Below are 13,631 nucleotides of genomic sequence, written 5' to 3' on the forward strand. Positions count from 1 at the left end.
CTCTATTTAACAAATTGTCATTTATTATGTTTCCTTTACATTGGGTTCAGGTGATTTTTAATCAATAAGAACAGTTATATTAAAGCCAAATTAAAGTAATTCTTTAAAATCTGATTTTGCAAACTCAGATCCAATTACATTTAGACTATAAACTGAAAATGGTACTCAGCTCATAGAGATGTTTGATTTGGTGTGCATTGTGTTTTTGAATTTTTTAATTGACCATTAGAAGATAACACATTTAAAAAGCAAGTATTTTGGCTTCTTTTTAAAAAATCAGAAACTCTGATGATAGTGGCCCCCACTCACTCAAGGCGTTCTTTTTTGGAAGGAACCATTGCTTGGTTCAGAGGCAATGTTCCCTATTTTCTCACAACCCCACATGTGACTATGTAACGTGGCCCCTTTAGGCACTAGAGTTTATGGTGGATCTTGAAGTGAAGGGCTTGCTTGATTATATAAGTCTCTAACTTAATCAGGGATATAAAATCTGTGAAATGAACTGCTTTGCCCGGAAATTCAGTAATGCTCAACGTGAATAATTTTCAATAATCACATTTGCTTCTACAAATAGATTTTTCACAATTTTTATATCTGTCTTCTAGAGAAGAAATGTTTTTATGCATTAGGGATTTTCCTATAAGATATATTGCTTTTTTGGTATTTAAACCAAAGGAAAAATACTTAAGAAAAGTTGAAGAGCAAAATAGAAGATTGGGTTCACAGTGTTGCCCAATATATGCGACTGCTGTATTGGATGCATTTGAAGAACACACACTCTTATCCAGGTGGTAATCACAGTCACTTTTAAATTACACCTAAAAGCAAGCTCTGAACTTATATAGAACAAGCATATTTAATTACTCTATTATTTTAGTGAGATTCTTTTAACCAGTCATACAGTAGTTACTGCTATTGACATTAGCATTAGATTTGGTTACAAGTGACAAAAAAACACCCCAGGAACGGGCTTTTACAATATTGAAGTTTATTTATTTTATGTCTGAAAATGTCTGGTTGTAGGTGATCCAGGGCCATTTTGCCATAGTGGTGTCAGGGACTCAGGCTCTTTCCATCTTGTTGCTTAGTCATGCATGACCTACATTTCCAAAGTCACCTCATCGTCCAAGAAGGCCGCCTAGCTCCAGCAATCCCCAGAGTGCAGGAGGGAGAAAGGCCAGAATATTCTGCATCTAGTACTCCTTAAATCCCACTTTTCCCAAGAAATTTCTTCAGCTACTTAAGAGACTGATAATTTATCTTCTATATTCACTTAAAACCTACTAATACCAGACATCAATCATTTAAATATTTTAAAATGTACTTAGGGCTCAGCCAGTGTGTCGCAGTGGTTGAGTGTTGACCCAGGAAACAAGAGGTCACCTGTTGGATTCCTTGGTCAGGGCACATGCCCAGGTTTCCGGCTCCATCCCCAGTAGGGGGCATTCAGGAGGCAGCCTATCAATGATGTTTCTCTCTCATCGATGTTTCTATCTCCCTTCCTCTCTCTCTCTCTGAAAAACAAACAAACAAACAAACAAACAAACCCTAGCCAGTTTTTCTCAGTGGCCCTCAGACTGAAGGGTCGTGGGTTCGATTCCAGTCAAGGGCATGTACCTCGGTTGTAGGCTCGATACCCCACGCTGGTGGGAACATGTGGGTGGGTGGGAGGCAACCAATTGATGTGTCTCTCTCACATCAATGTTTCTCTCTCTCTACCTCTTCCTTCCCTTCCACTATCTCTAAAAATTCAATGGAGAAAAATATCCTCTGGTGAGAATTAACCAAAAAAAAATCAATAACGTATTTATGTTATATATAGTCTCAACATCTTTATCATCATGATTTTCTTAAATCAATGATTCTCAATCCTGACTATACGTTAGAGGTGCCTGACAAACTTTAAAATGAAAAACAATTCTCAAGTTCAGGATCAATACGTGGTAAGTCCTTATTGAACATCATCGATAGGTTCTGAAACTTTAAGCGAAACAATGTATAACAAAAGTTATACATTATACACTATAAAGTAGGCTGATATAAATGAGTTAAGTTCCTATGGCATCTCATCAATGTTGTAATGAAACAACATTGAACAAAACTACTTGAACGACACAGCCTTATTTGAGTACCTGCTGTACTTGGAAAACAACTGCAAAGGTGAAAAAAGGACTGACAGTTGTGGGGCAGGGTTGGGAAAGGGGTTGTTAAGGAGTGGATTCACCAATTGCAGGTTCTCACAGTGACTCACTTGCACTCAGGGCACTAAGGAGAATGTGTACCCAGGAAAGCTAGACATCTGGAAGCCCAGCTTAGGATTCTGGACAGATAATCCTGAGTCCAAACCTTATCTAGATATATGAGGCTTCATATCTGTGAACAGACTATACGGGCCCATGGGCAGGGTTGACCAGAAGTAGCATCCACCAGGCATTGAAGATCGAAGGCTCTTACCCATGTTGCAGGAAAGGGGTGTACATACAACCCCAAGAAAGGGAATAGGAACCAGGAAAACAGATTGATAGATAGATAGATAGATAGATAGATAGATAGATAGATAGATAGATAATAGATAGATAGATGATAGATAGATAGCATTTTTGCCACTCTAGTATGGAAGCTGTGTCAGATTGGGTTTAACTTAGAAAAAGTAAAGAAATGTAATAATTCTTGTGACTCAGATGTCATGGAACAAAATTGTGGTGGGTGTGGCAAAAGTTGATGTATGCACAGGAAAATACCTTATATTTGAATAACACTTTATTGTCATATATAAGTTCTCATGTTTTACTTATTATCTGATTATAACTACAAAGCTACCCTTTAGAGTGAATACAAAGTAGAGAGGTAACGACAGTAGAAATTTAGATGATATCTAAAGAGCCCCAGACATAGATGGTGAGACCTTCACTCAGAGAGATGCTTGTGTTTTCTAATTCTTGCAGTTGAGAAAAATGTCAAATATTTTCCTAGCTAGAAAGTTTCCTTGCTATCAGTATTTTCTTATTTGCAGAAGTAATATTTTTTCACTTTAAAATTTTATTCCTGCCATATCTATTCAACTAAGTAGGCACTTACTACATGTTTACTTATATATACACACACATCAATCCAGGAAAATAGATGCCATTTTATACTAAGTTGCTTTGGATTTAGTTTTATATATTACTTTTAGAGGTTCTTTTTTTATTTTATTTAAAAGATTATATTATCCTTGTCACTTAAAGTAGACCAGTTTCTTAATATGGGCTTGGTATTCAATTCACTATTAACTAAAGCATTAAAATAGAGTTGTCTAATTCCTAGATTTCTCTCTCCTTAAATAAAACTGGGCCATTTGTAAAAAACACAAAGTCTGGTAGACTGTCAGTCCTCATTGAATGAATTAATACTGAAAGTTATACAAAGAACTTTTCTGAGAAATAAGAACTGAAGAAAATCAGGCCCGGTGGCCGTGTAAGTGCTACTCATTTATTTTAAAATTTCACTTTTTTAAAAGTGAACATACATAGAATAAAATTCAGAAATAATAAAGGTATAATTCAATGAGTGTTAACTAATATATATAACCCACCACACAATTATGATATATACTGTAGATTCTTTTGCCTTAATAGAAATAGAGGCATATCCTATCTAATAAAAGAGAAACATGGTAATTAGCCATACATCCGCTACCCTTCCCATTGGCTAATCAGGGCGATATGCAAATTAACTGCCAGCCACGATGGCGGCTGGCAGCCAGGCAGCTTGAAACGAACCTGAGGCTTGCTTGCTTCAGTGACGGAGAACTCCAACATTCCCCACCTGCCGCTACCGGCCTCTGAGCTTGCAGTTTGAAACATAGTTACAATAGAGAAGCTAAACAAAACCCCAGACACCTGCTTTCAGCCAGCCGGGATCGCAGAGCTGGAGTTGAAACAGTGTTTTGATGATAGAACCCAAACAAACCAGATACCTGCTTTCACCAGCCAAGGCCTAAGAGCTGGAGCCAAGCCTCAGAGCTAAAGCTGGCCCAGAATAAAAAAGAAAAAGAAAAAAAGGAGCAGTTGGGAGCTTCAGTCACCCGCCAGCCGGAAAACAGCCATCAGCCCCTCACCCAGACTGGCCAGACACCCCAGTGGGGACCCACACCCTGATCCAGGACACACTTCAGGGCAAACCAGCCAGCCCCCACCCGTTCACCAGGCCTCTATCCTATATAGTAAAAGGGTAATATGCCTCCCAGCACCGGGCTCAGTGGAGCCGAGAGGCCTCCTGGCACCGGGATCAGCATGACGGGGGCAGCACCCAAACCCCCTGATCACCCTGTGGCTCTGTGTGTGACAGGGTGTGGCGCCCCAACCCCCGCCACCCCCCCCGCCATGGGCCCTGCTCTGTGTGTGACCGGGTAGAGCCATGACCTCCCCATCAGCCCTGCCCTGAGTGTGACAGGGTGCGGCGCCCCAACCCCCTGATCGGCCCTGCTCTGTGGGTGATAGAGGGCGGCACCCCAACCACCCCCCACGGGCCCTGCTCTGTGTGTGACGGGGTAGAGCCATAACCTTCCCATCAGCCCTGCCCTGAGTGTGACAGGGTGTGGCGCCCTAACCCCCTGATCCGCCTTGCTCTGTGTGTGACGGCGGGGGGGGGGGGGTGCCCCAAGACCCCTATTGGCCCTGCTCTGTGTGTGACAGGGGGGAGCTCCCCAACCCCCTGATCGACCCTGCTCTGTGCGTGACAGGGTATGGAGCCCCAACCCCCCTGATGGGCCCTGCTCTGTGAGTGACAGGGGGCAGTGCCCCAACCCCCTGATGGGCCCTGCTCTGTGCGTGACAGGGGGTGGCGCCGCAACCTCCCCATCGACCCTGCCTTGAATGTGACAGGGGACGGTGCCCCAAACCCCCAATCAGCCCTACCCTGAGCGTGACTGAGGGTGGCATCGCAACCTCCCGATCCGCCCTGCTCTGTGCATGACTGGGGGCGGCGCCCCAACTCCCCAATAGGCCCTGCTCTGAGCCCGACCAGGGGCTGCACCTAGGGATTGGGCCTGCCCTCTGCCACCCGGGAGCAGGCCTAAGCCAGCAGGTCGTTATCTCCGGAGGGGTCCCAGACTCCGAGAGGGCACAGGCCGGGCTGAGGGACCTCCCTCCTCCCCCCTGAGTGCACAAATTTTTGTGCACCAGGCCTGTAGTCTACACTAATAAAAGAGAAAGATGCAAATTGACCATCTCTCCGCAACACCCACCAGCCAATCAGGAGTGAGCATGCAAATTAACCTGACAAAGATGGCAGGTTAATTTGCAAAGGCAGGCACCGAGTGGCCAGGGGCAGATGGCCACTTGCGCATGCACCAGTGCCAAGCGGCCTGGGTCCTGGGGATGGGCATCCTTGGGACCCAGGCTACTCTGAGCCTGTAGGCCTGCATGGAGGCCCAGAGTGGCCCGGGTTCGGAATGACCCTTGGCCACTCCGGGCCTACACGCGCAGGTGTCTAGCAGCTGGGGGTGGGGTAGGAACATCCCCTGCAGCAAGCGAGCAGACAGGAGGGCCCTGCTTGCCAGTGGCCATGCAGTGAGGGGCAAGCAGTCCCCCAGAAGGCCCCCACAGAGAGCAGACACCAGGGCCTGCAGTGGCTTCAAGCAGGCAGGTCCGCAGGGAGCAGAGAACCACGGGTAGCAGGCCTAAGCCGTCAGTAGAACATCCCCTGAGTGCTCCCAGATTGGAGAGGGTGCAGGTTGGGCTGAGGTGCAAGAATTTTGTGCACCGGGCCCCTAGTAAATAGAATAATATAGTCTTTTGTGTCTGGCATCTTTTACATAGCACAATGTCTTTAAGAGGTATTCATATTGTTGTATTAGTACTTCAAGTGTTTTTATTGCTGAGTAGTATATATTTATTTTTTATTTAATGTATTTATTTTTCCATTCCCCTGTTGACAGATATTTGAGTTATTTCCAGTTTCTTTCCATCATAGATTAAACTGCTATACCTTTCAGTACAACTCTTTTGTTTTCATTTGTCTTGGACAAATACCTTGTAATGGGGCTGGATTTCATGGGTAAGTATATTCTCTGTAAGAAACTGCCAAATTGTTTTGCAAAGTAGCTGTACAAATTTTACATATTCATCAGTAATGTATGTGAGTTCTAGTGCCTTCACATTCTCATCAACATTTGGTATGGTCAATCTTTCAGCCCTTCTATTGTTTATTTTCTGGTGTTCTATATAAGAAAGCTTGGACTAAACCAAGGTCACAACACTTGCTCTTTTGATTTCTTCTAGAAGTTTTATAGTTTTAGCTTTAATATTTAGGACTATGATCCACTGAGTTAAATTTTTGTAGAGTGTAAAAGGGGATTGAAGTTTTTTATTTCCTCCATATAGATAGCCAATTAACCCAGCACCATTTGTGAAAAGACTAGCTTTCCCCAATGAATTACCATGATACCTTTGGCATCATCTCTAATATCATCCTTTTTCACAAATCCCATCTGATCTCATTCTAACTAGTCTCTCCTCACTCAATACCATCTTCACTATGGTCAAGTTTAGGTGAATGAGTGAATGAATGAATGAACAAAATTTTAAAAAATGACAACACATTAAACCCTGTAGTGCATTCTGTAACATTGCTCAGGTTCTCTTCAGAACAGAGACACTCATTCCAGCTGCCAGATGTTTTGGTTGGAGATGGCTCACAGTTGTGTCCCTCTCCGGGAACTGCTTTTACTTGCAGGAATCAGCCTTGCCCAAGGCTATTCCCCTCCTCCCTGGGAGTGATCACATCCAGTGCCCTCTCACTGTGCATAAGAAAGCCTGGCCACCTGGACTTAATATGGAACACTCTGAAGGGCCATTTCTGATACAGAGGTCCCTGTGGGATGCAGCCTCTGCTACAGCTGCATCACAGCCAACTTTCCTTCACTCCCTTACAGGTAGTGTTTCCCAAGCATATCTTGGGGTTTCGGGGACTATTACTTAGGGAGTTTAACCCCTGATCTTCTTTTTATTTATTTTTATTTTTTAAAATATATTTTATTGATTGTTTACAGAGAGGAAGGGAGAGGGATAGAGAGTCAGAAATATCAATGAGAAAGAAACATCCATCCCCTGCCTCCTGCACACCCCCCACTGGGGATGTGCCCACAACCAAGGTACATGCCCTTGACCAGAATCAAACCTGGGACCCTTGAGTATGTAGGCTGATGCTCTATCTACTGAGCCAAACCGGTTAGGGCACCTCTGATCTTCTTAAAGCTGATTATGCCATTCCTTTGCTTAATCCTTTGCCCACAGACTACAGAGTTAACTCTTAAGCTGGCATATTAAGGTGTTCACAGTCTGGCTTCAATCCATCTCTCTCTCCTCAAACTCCTCTGTCACCACTGACTCTATCCTTCAGACAACTTCATATATTTGTATCCCAAAATTTCCCATACGGTTCTCTCTCTCTCTCAGATAAACTTCTCGCCTTCTGCTCATCCTTCTGTTCTGCCTTGGATCAGATGTCAACCCCTCTGGGAAGTCTCGTTTTTTTCTCCACAGCACCATGCCATCCTTTATATAAGAACTAGAGGCCTGGTGCACAATATTTGTACACTGGGGGGGAGGGTGTCCCTCAGCCCAGCCTGCACTCTCTCCAATCTGGGACCCCTTGGGGGACATCCCTCTCACAATCCGGGACTGCTGGTTCCCAACCGCTCGCCTGCCTGCCTGATTGCCCCTAACTGCTTCTGCCTGCCAGCCTGATCCCCCCCTAGACACTCCCCTGCCAGCCTGATCGATGCCTAACTGCCACCCCTGCCAGCCTGGTTGCCCCTAACTGCCCTCTCCTGCAGGCCTGGTCCCCTCCAACTGCTCTCCCCTGCTGGCCTGGTCATCCCTAACTGCCCTCCCCTGCCGGCCATCTTGTGGTGGCCATCTTGGACCACATGGGGGTGGCCATCCTGTGTGAGGGCATGATGGTCAATTTGCATATTACCTCTTTATTATATAGGATTTATCGTCTAATGTTTAAGCAGATTAGTTTACCTATCTGACCCTCCTACTAAATTGTAAGCTCCTCTACACAGGAACTGAATCCTGAGTCCTGTGCTATATTCAGTAGATTATTATCAATACATTTTCTGTTAGTGAATTAATATTAATTATCAAGAAATGGTGGGCATTGTAAAAAGTATTAGATGTTTGGAAATTTTTGCTACACTTGGTTTCTGGTATCTTATACCTAGACCAGCAATTTTCAACTTTTTTCATCTCACGATACACATAAACTAATTACTAAAAATCTGTGACACACCAAAAAAATATACTTTTTGCAGATCTGACAAAAAATAGGTATAATTTTGATTGATCTACAAAAAAAATAATAATAGTAATTACCTATTCTTTTTGCTCCAAAGTGACTTTTTAAAAAATTGGGTCTTATGTTTCTATATAAGGATTTCTGGTACCAAGAGTTAACCAATCAGACACAACCTTATTATGTTACATGTCCAATAAGATGCAACTCTATTATATGACCTATACATTTATGATTCAAGACAGGACATTCACACTGGATGGCTGCTGTTTTATTGGATGTTGTCATTTATTTTTTTATTTGATAATCTAAGGAAAAAGAGGTAAGTGCCTCTGACTAAACAATCAGGTACTGCATGTTTTAAAAATTCTTGAGGCACACCAACTGAAAATCACTGATCTGCACTATTATCTATCTTAAAGAGAGTTTGTATTTTTTCTTAATCCTTTTTAAATTCTTTTTTGGGGGGCAGAATTTTATGAGTTTATTAACACAAATACAATGTGTACACAATCTGTCTATTCATTTTCTTCGCTGTGCAGCCTGCATCGGGATTGGTGACTCTGATGGCCAGCTGGGCTGCTCTTTCCACCAAGGCTTTGTGGTTCTCTGAAGAGACGCTGTGAGCAGTCTCACTCAGCACAGTGAGATCTGTTGCACATCGGCAGCACTTCAAGCTCCTTGACGTTATGGACCAGGAACTTCCGAAAGCTGCTGGGCAGCATAGGCTTTGTTTCTTGTTGCTCCCATAACCAATGCTGGGCATCAAGATCTGGCCCTTGAATCTTCTGTGCACCCTATCGTCAGTGCCTCTGGGTTTCCGCCAGTTCCGCTTAATTTTGACATATCAGTCTGACTGGTGCCAGATAAAAACTCTGGTTCTTTTTGACAATCTTGGGTTTCAGGAGGGGTCTTAGGGCAGCCATGGTACTGAGTGGGAAATGGCTGCCACCTCCATAGGCAGCGCCGAGGAAGGAGGAGACTAGCCTTTTAAAATTCTTGACTACCATGTTCATCAGCAACAAATCCAGGCAAATACTTCTATATGAAATGAAATCTAAACCTCAGGTTTTAAATGTTCTGTTTATTAAAAGGAAGGAGGAGGAGAAGGAGGAGGAGAAGAAGAAGAAGAAGAAGAAGAAGAAGAAGAAGAAGAAGAAGGAGGAGGAGGAGGAGGAGGAGGAGGAGGAGGAGGAGGAGGAGGAGGAGAAGGAGGAGGAGGAGAAGAGGAAGAAGGAGGAGGAGGAGGAGGGAGAGAAGAAGAAGAAACAGAAGATGAAGACAGTGACTGGGGAGGACTGGGGTGGACTGGGGAGGGTTGAAATACCAACGATTTGGGGGGGGGGTGGATTTAGAGAGAGAGTGAGCGGGAACAAGAGAGTGGCTGGCGAGGGACTGAAAATTTTCTTCCCATTCCCAAGAGGTTTATTTTTTATCTTTCTTTTTCACACTGTAAAGCAGTGGTTCTCAACCTTCTGGCCCTTTAAATACAGTTCCTCATGTTGTGACCCAACCATAAAATTATTTTCGTTGCTACTTCATAACTGTAATGTTGCTACTGTTATGAATCGTAATGTAAATATCTGATATGCAGGATGGTCTTAGGCGACCCCTGTGAAAGGGTCGTTCGACCGCCAAAGGGGTCGCGGCCCACATGTTGAGAACCGCTGCTGTAAAGTGTCAAATTAAATTGCAAAGTTAATTCTCATCACTAAGGAAGGATTGTAAATGTATTAATTAAGGATTAGTGGGCATTTTAATTTTATTCATGAGAATGGAAACTTTTAAATGATTAAACATTTATTTGTTCTCTTTTACATATTTATATTATAGAATATTACAGTTTAACATTAATATTTTAGACTCTAGGTCAGCTGTGGGCAAACTACTGCTTGCGGGCCGGATCTGGCCCGTTTGAAATGAATAAAACTAAAAAAAAGAAAGACCGTACCTTTTTATGTAATGATGTTTACTTTGAATTTATATTAGTTCACACAAACACTCCATCCATGCTTTTGTTCCGGCCCTCCGGTCCAGTTTAAGAATCCATTGTGGCCCTCAAGTCAAAAAGTTTGCCCACCCCTGCTAGGTTCTAGAGACTTGGATGACTACTTTGAAATAAGAGCTGAGCTTATTGATAAATTTGATTTTATAAATTATGATGCTGGAGTTTCCTTGAGAAATTGTTCTTTTCTTCGAAGATTAAGTCCTTAACAGGATGAGATCTTACCTTGCAGGAAACCGTGAATTCACTGTGGAGAAGAATGATTTGGATTTCACTCTGGGAGAACATCAGGTACCTTTTGAGTACTTACTGTCTCTTTCAGTGATTTATCTTATGCATGAAAATAATCTGCATTTTCAAAACAGATGAATCCATCCTTACAGAAATTGAACAGTTGTTCTGCAAGAAAATCTAAGAGAAAGAAAAACAAAATAATTTATTTTTGGTAAGGTAACTATGTAAAAACAAGGTAAAATTGAAAAAAAAAATCCTTGTATCTTTACCTGAAAATTCAGGTATTTAATGATTATGTCAAAATTTTTATTTTAAAAAGTGAGGCATTCATTCATTGAAAAAGTTGGAATTATTGTCTCCTTTACAAAAAAATGTTAAGGAGATTATGATTCTAAATTATGAAAAAGTAATCTGAAAATAAAATTATAACCAATTTAAAATTAAAGACTATTTCTTTTTCCAAATTTGCCTTGCCTTTTAACATTTAGTTTGGATCCCTCTGCTACATTCCCTCAGTAAATAAGCTTCCTAATTCGCAGGTAGTATTAAAAAGTATAACTTCACAGAAAGGAATCAAGTTACAGTGCTTCAAGCAAAACTAAATTATAATGCTTTAAATGGCACCAACAATCAGAGATTTTTATTTTTTAATCAAATCATGGGTTTTTGTTAACGAAATAAAAGTTTAGCTTTTTATAAATATATGTGTAGATGCACACTGTCCACTTGTCACCTTGATGGACAGAGATTATTATTAACAATAATGTAATGCAGGCATACAGAGTCTGAAATTCTGTCTCTTAAGACTTAAATCTTGCCCACAGTAACAGCTGTTTTAAATTTAGGAGGACAGGAGTGAGTTAGGGACATTTTGTAGGAAACAAATGAGCCCTCAGCACACACCAATTGCTGATAAATTCAGAAAATAATAAACATTCTTCCTTGAGCAAGGAAGTAAGATAGAAAATACACCTGCAAAGGCTTATTTTCAAAACAGAAAAGATGCTGCTGAGGAACTGAGGCATTTGCTGAAGTTTCTCCATTTCTCTATTTTCACCTTTTTTCATTCAGGACAGTGCCTGGCTTCAATCGTTCTCAGAAAATCCCAGAGATCTTGATTTAAATAAAATAAAACCCAAAACGTCACAACTCAAAAATGTCAGCTTCAATTTTAAAATCTAAGTAATTCACTATTTTTTAAATTCTTTATTGATTAAGGTATTACATATGTGTTATCTATTTTAATTTCTTACAAATATTTTAAATGTATGAAATTAACATTTATATTATAGAATAAATGCTAATTTTTCAAAAAATAAACTTACTTTAGATCTATTGAGTTTATTCAATCAACACACATCAATCAATGCTTTTGAAAAATACTGTAATATTGACATATAGGAGAAAAATATGACTAAGGCATTTATTTTCAAGGGTCTTTCAGTTTGATAGAGGTAATATGATAGTAGGAAACAATAATAATACAAGATATAAAAGTAAGTATTAACTTTCAGTATGAATATAAGTTTTAAATAAACATTTGGCAATTAAGACTTGGCAATGTAATTATAAGCCATGACTAAGTAGGTTTGTTGAATGAATTAATATATATTAATATTATAATAATACTAGAGGCCTGGTGCACAAAAATTTCTGCACTCGGGAAGATCCCTCAGCCTGGCCTGTGCCCTCTCACAGTCTGGGACCCCCCCAGGGGATAGGGCCTAAGCTGGCAGTCAGACATCCCTTTGGCAGCTCAGGAACCCTTGCGGGATGTCCACTTGCCAGCAGGGAGCAGGCTTAAGCTGTAGTTGGACATCCTTAGCGCTGCTGAGGAGGAGGGAGAGGCTCCCGCCACCACTGCTGTGCTGGCAGCCATCAGCCTGGCTTGTGGCTGAGCAGAGCTCCCCCTGTGGGAGTGCACTGACCACCAGGGGGCATCTCCTGCATTGAGCATCTGCCCCATGGTGGTCAGTGTGTGTCATAGTGACCAGTCATTCTGCTGTTAGGGCCAATTTGCATATTACCCTTTTATTATATATGATAAAAATCATACAAATTAATAGTATCTATATATATAAAAGCCTAAGCAACCATTACAACTGAACAACTGAATGAACGGTTGACCAGTCGCTATGATGTGCACTGACCACCAGGGGGAAGATGCTTAATGCAGGAGCTGCCCCCTGCTGATCAGTGCACTCCCACAGCCAACCTCCAGTGACCAGCCGGTGGCGTCATTGTCCATTCCTTCCATGCCTGGCCCAGCAACCATCACCTCCTCTCCCGAACCCACCGAGGCCTTTGGGCCCCGGGCTGGGAAGGGAACCAGAGGTGGGTGGAAGCGGACATGGCCCCTCTCCCAGGGGGGCCAGAGGGCCAGCTCCCTCCTCAGGGCCAGTGGCCAACCTCCCGTGCCCCATCCCTCTTCTGGCCAGCAGGCCCTGATCGGCCCTGCCCTGGTCACTGGCCAGGCCTAGGGATCCCACCCATGCACAAATTCGTGCATCAGGCCTCTAGTCCTATCTAATAAAAGAGAAACATGGTAATTAGCCGTACCTCCGCTACCCTTCCCATTGGCTAATCAGGGCAATATGCAAATTAACTGCCAGCCAAGATGGCGGCCAGCAGCCAGGCAGCTTGAAACTAACATGAGGTTTGCTTGCTTCAGTGACGGAGGACTCCAACGTTCCCTGCCTGCCGCTACCAGCCTCTGAGCTTGCAGTTTGAAACATTGTTACAAAAAGAGAAGCTAAACAAAACCCCAGACACCTGCTTTCAGTCAGCCGGGATCTCAGAGCTGGAGTTGAAACAGTGTTTTGATGATAGAACCCAAACAAACCAGATACCTGCTTTCAGCTGGAGACAAGCCTCAGAGCTAAAGCTGGCCCAGAATTAAAAAACAAACAAACAAACAAAAAAAAAAAACAAGAAAAGGAGTGGTTGGGAGCTTCAGTCACCCACCAGCCTGAAAACAGCCATCAGCCCCTCACCCAGGCTGACCAGGCACCCAAGTGGGACCCCCACCCTGATCCAGCACACCCTTCAGGGCAAACCAGCCGGCCCCCACCTGTGCACCAGGCCTCTATCCTACATAGTAAAAGGGTAA

The 13,631-nt window shown here is 42.7% G+C and overlaps 1 pseudogene across 1 annotated transcript; it reads right to left on the reverse strand.

Moving 5' to 3' along the window:
- Window positions 1-8,801: 8,801 nt before the first annotated feature.
- LOC308512973 (large ribosomal subunit protein eL32-like) lies at window positions 8,802-9,251 on the reverse strand (annotated as a pseudogene). Its single transcript has one exon. The product of its transcript is annotated as a large ribosomal subunit protein eL32-like (transcript).
- Window positions 9,252-13,631: the final 4,380 nt, after the last annotated feature.

Source organism: Myotis nattereri (genome assembly GCF_964212035.1).
Source record: "Myotis nattereri genome assembly, chromosome: 1".
Taxonomy (NCBI): domain Eukaryota; kingdom Metazoa; phylum Chordata; class Mammalia; order Chiroptera; family Vespertilionidae; genus Myotis; species Myotis nattereri.